General features: G+C 45.7%; 1 pseudogene; it reads right to left on the minus strand.

Annotated features, from left to right (window-relative positions):
* Positions 1-1,304: 1,304 nt before the first annotated feature.
* LOC126527786 (U2 spliceosomal RNA) lies at positions 1,305-1,481 on the minus strand (annotated as a pseudogene).
* Positions 1,482-9,350: the final 7,869 nt, after the last annotated feature.

Genomic DNA, 9,350 nt, shown 5'->3' on the forward strand with positions numbered 1-9,350 from the left:
AATGAAAGTGGTAGAAAAGACAACTTGCCGTGAATGGAAACCAAGCTAGCAGGACTAGGTTTAAAAAAGAGAATGTGCATGGGACAGACACGACACCACAGTGTCGCGATTGATGGTATAAGGGGAAAAAACTAATTCCTTAGATGCCTAACAACGGTGAATATATCAAAGAGCGGTTTTGAACGGTCTCATATCTCAGTGAAGAGGCTATTCGGGATTCGAGGCTCACGAACATTTGAGTGAGTGAGTGAGTGAGTGAGTGAGTGAGTGAGTGAGTGAGTGAGTGAGTGAGTGAGTGAGTGAGTGAGTGAGTGAGTGAGTGAGTGAGTGAGTGAGTGAGTGAGTGAGTGAGTGAGTGAGTGAGTGAGTGAGTGAGTGAGTGAGTGAGTGAGTGAGTGAGTGAGTGAGTGAGTAAACATTTATTTGGTCCAGCAAAGCGCGATAAAACGCGCACCCGGCTAATCCCATCTGAAGCCGCAGGCATTTTTTTCTTTGTCATATTGCCCATGCACTTTCTAGTGTCGCTTGAGAGTTGTGTTCGCAGGTCTGCTCGACCAAAGTTTCCTTTGCAGATACAAATAACGTGCACGCATTTTTGCAGGGTGTATGGTGTATGGTGTATGGTGAATGTGTTTTATGCTGCGTCACACCGCTGTTCGCGGTGCACGTTAGATCTTATATGTCACCGCTTTACTTTGGCTTGATTTCATGTACACTCGTGCTTAATGTTCAAGCGTTCCGCTTCTCCAAGGATGGCCTCAGCGCTTTCGACGGTAGTATGCAGCCGCTCAAAATAACATTTCGTGCACTTTGTTGTAGTCCTTCATGAAGCAAATTAGGTATACTATACACTTCAAGGAGAGCAGTCTACATAACTCGTCCGTCCGCCTTCCAGTTCTCCTCCTGTAAAACGATGCACATATGGCTCCTGTGTGACGCCGTCGCCAACAAATACAAGCTTTCATACCTCGTACGGAATGCAAAGCCACGGTCACGAACTTGTTAAACACGCAATCGATAGCGCACATTTCGAAAACAAGCACAACAATATTACTCGAAGCGCAACTGGTTTGAACCTGAAGTGCATCAGTGGGACCTTCCGCCGAAGTGCCTGCCGGCTCCGTTTCTTGGCGAACTTCGATAATGCATCTAATTTCTTGGCTTCAAAATGTGCTCGATAGTACCGGGAAAAATTAAATATGTGGAATCGCGCCAGGAACCAGCGCTCATATTTCCCGCGAGGAATCTTTTTACATCGAAGCTGCGTATGGCTAGTTTCCAGCGGATCGATGTTCGTAGAATAAAATTCGTGGGCTGATACCGAAGATACCGGGCCGGGCCGACTCGCGATGGAGGTGAAGCAGGCTTCAAGCGCTCCGCCAGCTTGGAAAAATAAGTTTAATATATTAGGTCCAAACACAACTCCTATCAGATATTAAGCTGGTAAGAACGGATACTACACTTTGACCAGCTTCGGCCATGTCTACTTTCAAACCGCCCTCTCTTTGTCGGCCTTCCAAGCGCTTTCGTGCCTCCTTTCCTTTCCTTCCGCTATCCCGTGGCGGCGGTCCCGTAAGCGTGCTGCCCGCTAGGAACGCGAGGCGGAAATAAATGCGAACCGGCCATGTGGCCCCGGTCCCACAAACTTGGAACGTTTCACCGGAGCAACGGCCAGGTTTCAGAGGGAGCTCGTGGGGAAACAATTTGATGTGGCCTGTGTTGTGTGTGACCGCTTGTGGTTTGTCGAGTGACCTCACAACCATTACTGCACTGCGGAACGTCAATCAACACAGGATCGCCTTGGCTACGGTTAAGCTGTGTGTGTGGCCTCGGAGTGCGGTGAGGTGCGTGTCTGTTCTACGTGCCGGAATTCGTTAGTAAAAGGTGGCGTGCCGCGCTTTGCAACAACACGTGGATGTGTGTACCCCCCGGTGCCTCATCATCTTCCGAGGGTCATCATCTTGGAGAAGCGATTATAACCGTGCCTCGCCTTCCATTTACGTGCATGCAGTGTTTGACGCGCGGCAATGGACAGTTCGCCATTAAAGAGCCCACATACACAGCTTCGTTGGTCATCCACTTTCACAGAGTGGAATGGTACTGAATTTTCTTTCTTTGTTTTCAAGAGTAACGTTACAGAACACCGACATTCGTCCTCGGCATGGCGTTCACACACTTCTGGCGTTTATCTGCAAGGCGATTTTTTTTCTTGTTTCGATGTGTTCCGACATTTAAAGGTCCGCGCCGCCGTCGCGACGCGAATAAAATTGTAGACACTAGCGTCATTATGCATCTGACCGCTGGAACTGCAGTTATGGGCGAAGCCAGGCCGCATAGGACACTTTGTTTCAGCCGTACATAGGGAAAAGCCGGACACGCCGACACAATCAAGATGCATATGCAGGAGAATGTAAACAACGTCGTACTATATGTATAGAATAGGCTATATCTGTTTTTTTTTTCGCATCAATATGAATAAAATCAAGCCGTCTGGCGGCGAGCGCCTTGAGACTCTTTCCGACGGGTGCACCCGCTTGTGCCAAACAGCGGAACCAAATACAATGGAAACCAGGAAAACACGCACGCAGGGGCTGACCCGCAGGCAGCTGCACCTGTATTACACACAGGCCAACCTAATACCGGTTGTTGTTGTTGTTGTTGTTGTTGTTGTTGTTGTTGTTGTTGTTGTTGTTGTTGTTGTTGTTGTTGTTGTTGTTGTTGTTGTTGTTGTTGTTGTTGTTGTTGTTGTTGTTGTTGTTGTTGTTCATGATGGTCATGATTTTTCGTGGGCTCATTCTGTCCTCACCCAAAAATAGCGCCACCACCTGGCGGCCGCGACCACTCAGACAGACCTCAAACGGCAGCTGGAGAAGGACCTTGTCTTTCAGTTTCCGCGCAACAGAAATACGTTTTCTCGTATATCCTAATTACAACTCGAAGCTATCACGTCGGCAGCTTGTGCGCAAGTCGTACTTTACGAATTTTCTCACATCACTTACTTTGGAAAATTCACTTAGTTCAGTAAGGCACTTGCGCTTGGTGGAGGGCCTTGAAGAATAAGAATGCCTGTTGTACTTCTGCCCATGGCGCGTCCGTGCGTGACGTACGTCGATTGTGGTGGTGGTGCTTGTCTAACATCCTCTAACGTCTGCTGGGGTAATGGTGCTCGTCTGCCGTCAGTTGTGCTTTTCTAAAGTCGGCAAGGTGATTCCGCTAAGTAAATCAGATAATAAGCATTCCCCACTTATAACTACCGGCCAATTTAACTTACTAGCATTCCCTGTAAAATTTTACAACACATATTGTTTTCTGGTGTCACTAACTTTCATTAATCAAACAGTTTTTTTTTTCTTTTTCACTCGCGCGAAACACGGCCTAGGGAAGACATACCTTTGTGAAACGCAACTAGTATTATTCACGCATAGACTGAGTATCATTCTTGATCGATCCCCTTTCGCAGGTAAAATATTTGCATATTTTTGAAAAGCATTTTATAAGGTGTGCCATGAAGTACTACTACATAAGCTTCGTCTTCTAAACATAGATAGCGAGTTACTTACGTAGCTTGAGTGTTAACCGCTCCCAGTACATTTCGGTCAACAACACTGACTCGGAGTTTAGTGGCGTTCACTCTGGTGTACCGCAAGGCTCGGTACTTGGCGCTCTTCTTTTTATTTACGTTAACGATTTGCCATCCTGCGTTTCCTCTCATATTCATTAGCTTGCTGACAACTGCGTGATCTTTCGGGAAATGACAACTGTGAACGATGTAATTATTCTCTTAACGCTGTTTCAATTTAGCGCAAGACATGGTGTATGGAACTGAACATTAAGAAGTGTAAATTCATGTGTGTACTCCGAAGTATTCAAGCCCCACAAGCATACTTACTTAACAACGTTCCCCTAGTCCCCGTGTCTAGCGACAAATACTTTGGTGTACACATTAACAGCAACATTGCCCGGATTACTAACTGCGCTTATGTCGTAGGCAACGCTAACAAAACTCTGGGCTTCCTTCATCGTAACTTTCCGCTTTCCCCATCTGCCTTAAAATTTATGCTTTATAGAACACTAATACGTCCAAAGTTGAAATACTCTGCGTCTGCTTGGGATCCAGGTCATGAAAACCTTGTGCATTCTCTTGAGATGGTCCAGAACAACGTAGTCCGTTTTATCCTGTCTAATAATAACAGGACTGCAAGCGTGACCGCCATGAAATCAAGTTTGAGCTTACTTTCGCTCGCATCACGTTGCAAACCAACTTCATCTCTGTCTTTTTCATAAAATCTTTCATCACCAAGAATTACACAAAGAACTGTTTCGGTCACCCAACAGATTGGACCATGCTAACGATGTCGGTACACCTTCTTTCAGAACTAAATCCTTTTCACTTTCATTTCTGCCACGCACATCTGACGAGTGGAATCACCTTCCCGACAAATTTGCTGCAATTCTGAATCGCGAACTCTATAAAAGCGTCTTATAAATAAAACTCATTTTTTACCGGCCATGTTTATGTTAACAATGTCGAATCTTGCTTTATTTTGTTATGTTTCATTGTTTATTTGGCTACAGCTAACTTGTTTGGTAAGTCCAATTTTAGTACCTGCTACTTTTATATTAACCATGTTAATCATGCATTGATTTGTTATGTTTCACATGCTGCTTTTATTATATCTATTTTTTCTTTGTACTTGCATTACCTATCCCAGAAATGGAAACGCATAATAAAGTAATTTATTACTTTAAATATGACTATTTAAAGCATTACTACTTTAAATATTACTAATTAAGTTTTTAATTAAATCTGTCACGGCACATGTGTCAATTTACGACTTACAGACGGTGAGTCGGCCTGCTGTAAGTCGCTGTAAGTTCGCCCAATATGTGTACCGCAGGTTTCACGGCGCATACATACTTAAGAGTTAATCGGTAGATTTTGGTTAATTAGCCGTGGGTATGCATTACGATTTCTCGTGCCAGCAATATCGGCCACTTCGAGTATTCCAACTCAAGGACTACAGTTACGCTATCGGCCACAGTCGCAAAAAAAGAAACACCTAATATGCGTATATCAGACTGCGTATATGCGTATATCAGAAGTGACAACTCACGAAGAGAAGCCTGTTGCGTCTCAACACGGCCAAGGGCATTTCTTAGGCGTTTAGCACGAGCCGCGAGCTTCGAACTTGCATTGCTACAAGCCGCCGGAAGTGTGTGCTGCCGACAAAGCCTACGAAACTTCTGTGACAGTTTTAGTGAAGCAGACGCGCTCCCGTGCTTCTCCGTGGCACGTTGGATAAAACGACCAAGACCTCCGCCGTGGTTACTTGAGTGTGTCTGTTGCTGGCTGACACTCACACTCGCAGGCCCTAAACACAGCTTTTCAAGCTCACACACCACGCTCCAAAGCCTGCTTGTCTCGCGAATGGAATGCGCTGCGAGAAAGACGCGGACCGGAAAAAAAACTTATCTCGCTTTTCAGAGGCCCAAAGCAGCAGCGAGAGCTTCAGGAGCGCGGTTGCTGTGGCAACGTTGCCGTTTGGGTTACCGGACCCACTGCTCCTTTGCGAAATACACAGAGGAACTTATTCTGAAATGCCGCCATCGCAAGCCATCGAAGCAGAGCGCCACGAGGGCACTGTTGCAGTTTTTAAGGGCAACAGAATTGGACAAGCGACTGTAGCCTGAACAGATGTTTATAGTGCTGCAAGTGCTACTGCGCTGTGCGGTGACAGTATGCGGCGACAGTGACCGACTGTGACTGTATGTCTGTGCTCATTTCTTTCTTTATCTCTACTTTGCTATCACTTTACCTCCCCCTCTCCTCTCTCCCCAGCGTAGGGTAGCTAACCAGATCTTCCCTTCTGGTTAAACTCCCTGCCTTTCCCCTTTCCTCTGTGTGTGTGTGTGTGTGTGTGTCTCTCTCTCTTTCGAAAAACAGCACGTGACTTCCGCCACACTTTCTCCAACACGTCCGTGCTAGCCGGGGCCTTTCCTACGCTTTCCTTCCTCCTTGCGTCTGGCTATATCACCTTTGTGTCCTTTATGCAATGAGAGTGAACAGGATTGCAAACAGTTCTGCCGCGATGTAAAATGCCTCTCGGGACAATTTCTAGCGCCAAATGAGGAATCATGAATGCTGAAGCAGAAATTCCCTGATATGCGCGTGGATGTACTCCGGGTATAATGAGTGAATTCGGAATAACGCCTATCGCTCTGCGGCTAACATGAACATGTCTCTCTTAGATAAAATCCCCCCGACGGATAACTCAATTTTAGGACTTGTTAATTATCTTATCTCCATGGACTTATCTCCATGGATGTTAACATCCATGGAGATAAGTGAAATCCACTTTACATAATTTAAAGTTTGGTAATAATGCTTTATGTTCTTGAACAAGACCGTGAATTTTGCTTCCGCTTCGTTCGCCAAGCGCGATGTTTAAGGGATGTTTCTCGACTTAAGATGCGATAAATTTGTCGGCATGTTTCAGCCGTTCGTATATGACTGAACATGGTGGATGACGAGCTTCAGCAATTACTATAGAGAACTCGAGGTAGCCTGCGAGACCCCAAGACACACTCTCAGCCCGCTTTCCAGTAAACGTTGAGGACATCCCTCAGAAGTTTGCGATAAGCCACGGAGAGTAGGTGCCGAATAAGCAATTTTTTTGTTTCATAAGCGCGTCATGAACTTGTAATAGTGAAGAGACTGAACCCCCCTCTCCACTTGTTGTCCCAGCGAGTCCGCGAAGTGCGTTTATTACTTGGTCTGGCTTTTCAATTGCGTGTATATGTGACACCCATAACAACTGGCAGTCAAGAATAACGCCGAGAAATTAATGCTCGTTCACCAACATCAAAGTTTGCCCTTGAAGCGTAAGCTTGAAATTATTCAGCTGTCGTCTAGTGAAAGGAAGATGGCTGTCTGCGTAGTGGAGACTGATGCCTATTCCTTTTAAAAAGGTGTCCATAATATCAAGACCCTCTTGAAGCATTGTTTTAATGTCTTGTATATGATATCCAGAGACTCATATGGAGGTGTAATCTGCGTACAGAGAGTACTGCAGGCTTCGCGTTAGTTTTTGTGATGAGGCTGCCATGACACAGTTTAATAAAAGCAGACTGAAAACGCTGCCCTGCCAAAGGCCTTGCGTGATGATGTGATAATTACTCTCCCTTTCAACTGTTTCCGTAAATATTTTGTTTAGCCTAAAAAATTTTAAGTTCACCGCCGTGTTCGACCATTAAGGCAAAGCTCTAACATATCTGCAAGAACGCGTAAGTGACTTACAGTGTCGAATGTCCCATGAATCTAAGAATACTGCGATTGTCACATTTCCACACATGCGTTGATGTTCAACGCACGGAACGATGTCTAATAGTGCATCCATTGTACCCCACTTTTGCCGAAAACCTGTCATGTAGTTTGAAAGCACATTTGTGTGTTCACATCACCACTGCAGTCCGACTGTCTACTACCTTCTCCATTAGTTCACAAAAGCAGCTCGAAAGACAAAGTGGACTCTTTCCTAGCTTCAGTACTGTAATTACACGAGCTAATTCCCGTGAATCTCGAAGAGCCTCTCTTATGCATGTCATTAAATATTCCCAGAGGAGCCGTTCTACCTGCTGGACCGATGTTCTTCAATATCATATACGTAACACCGTCTGGATCTGTAGTGGTCCTTGTACGGCATAACGTAAGAGCACATTTCAGTTCATCATCATCACCATCATCATCATCAGCCTGCCTTATGTCCAATGCAAGACAAAGGCCTCTACCTGCAATCTCCAATTAACCCTGTCCTGCGACAACCGATTCCAACTAGGGCCCACGAATTTCCTAATTACATCGCTTCACCTAGTCTTTTGTCGTCCTCAATTGCGTTTTCCTTCTCTTGGTACCCATTCAGTAACCCTCATGGTCCAACGGTTACCTAACCGGCGCATTACGTGACCTGCCCAGCTCCATTTTTTCCCTCTTGATGTCAATAAAATCGGCTATAGCCGTTTGCTCTCTGATCCAAACCGCTCTCTTTCTGTCTCTTAACGTTATGCCTAGCAATCTTCGTTCCATCGCTCTTTGCGTGGTCCTTAACTTGTTCTCAAGCTTCTTTGTCAATCTCCAAGTCTCTGCCCCTTATGTCGGCACTGGTAAAATGCACCGATTGTACACCATCCTTTTCAGTGATAATGGTAAGCTTCTAGTCAGGAGCTGGCAATGTCTTCCGTATGCGATCCAACACATTTCAATTCATCTAAGCTAAACTCACAGCAGTGTTGAGGATGTTGTGACGTAAAGCACGCATGAACCTTCTGTTCTGCTAGTGCTGTGGAACTTGCAAATTGGCGATAAGTAATCGCAAGTCCTGGTCTGCTTATAAGTTGACAGAATTCGTCATCAGCAGGTGTTTGGGGGGGGGGGGGGGGGGGGCGTTTCGAGCTATGGCAAGGGCTCGGAACTAGAGTGGAAGGAGACAACTACGTGCAGTATTCTCTCCATAGTCTCGTTCCTAACTTCTGTAAGCGTCTGCGCGAAGCGTAGTCAAGTCTTCCTAGGCCCTGTGCAAGAACATATTCCGACCATTTACTTCTGGTGGCTTCGGCACTGGAACGAATGCGCTAGTCGATGTCTGACACTTCACTGGAGGGTCCGGATGGCGGAAAACGAACCTTCTACGCGTTGCAGAAGAGTTGAACGTGAGTCTGATGGTTCATTGAAACTTTTGGAGCAGCGCTGAACGAAAAGACCAAGAAAGACAACAATACTGCACTACTATACGCACAGCTGGAATGTCATATTGTAATACCCATAAGTAGCAAGGGTGCAGGAAAGCACATTTTCAGCCTATCTTATAGGAGCGCACTCCACACCACAATAAATATAATCGTCAGTGTGCTCAACCGTTTGAAGCCACCTATAAAAAAACGGCTTCCTCAGCTGTTTTCGGGACCAATCGCAACGATCAAAATTCTCGATAAATAAAGAACGTTTGACAAATTTCTTCTATGTGTTATTTCTTTGTTGCTCAAATTCTGGCTGTGCTGAACCGTGTACGTCCTTTTTTTAGGAAAGTTTTCACTCGCTGACCTGACAGCAACACCATAGAGACTGATGGCATTCTGCGTTCCCGCATGGAGTATACATTGCTGCAGTGTGCCAGCTTTCAAGCTCCGATGCCAAAGCAGGTAGCGACCATTGTGTTCTAGGAAGAGTAAATCAGGGGAATAAGACTGGGCGACGTTTGACGGACTGACTCATACAGCTCGCCTACAAATTAGAGTACACACAAAGGAGATCGCTCGACGATCCACGTCTGAATTGCGGCAGCCAGTCGGTATTT

The sequence above is a fragment of the Dermacentor andersoni genome, chromosome 9 (assembly GCF_023375885.2).
Source record: "Dermacentor andersoni chromosome 9, qqDerAnde1_hic_scaffold, whole genome shotgun sequence".
NCBI lineage: Eukaryota > Metazoa > Arthropoda > Arachnida > Ixodida > Ixodidae > Dermacentor > Dermacentor andersoni.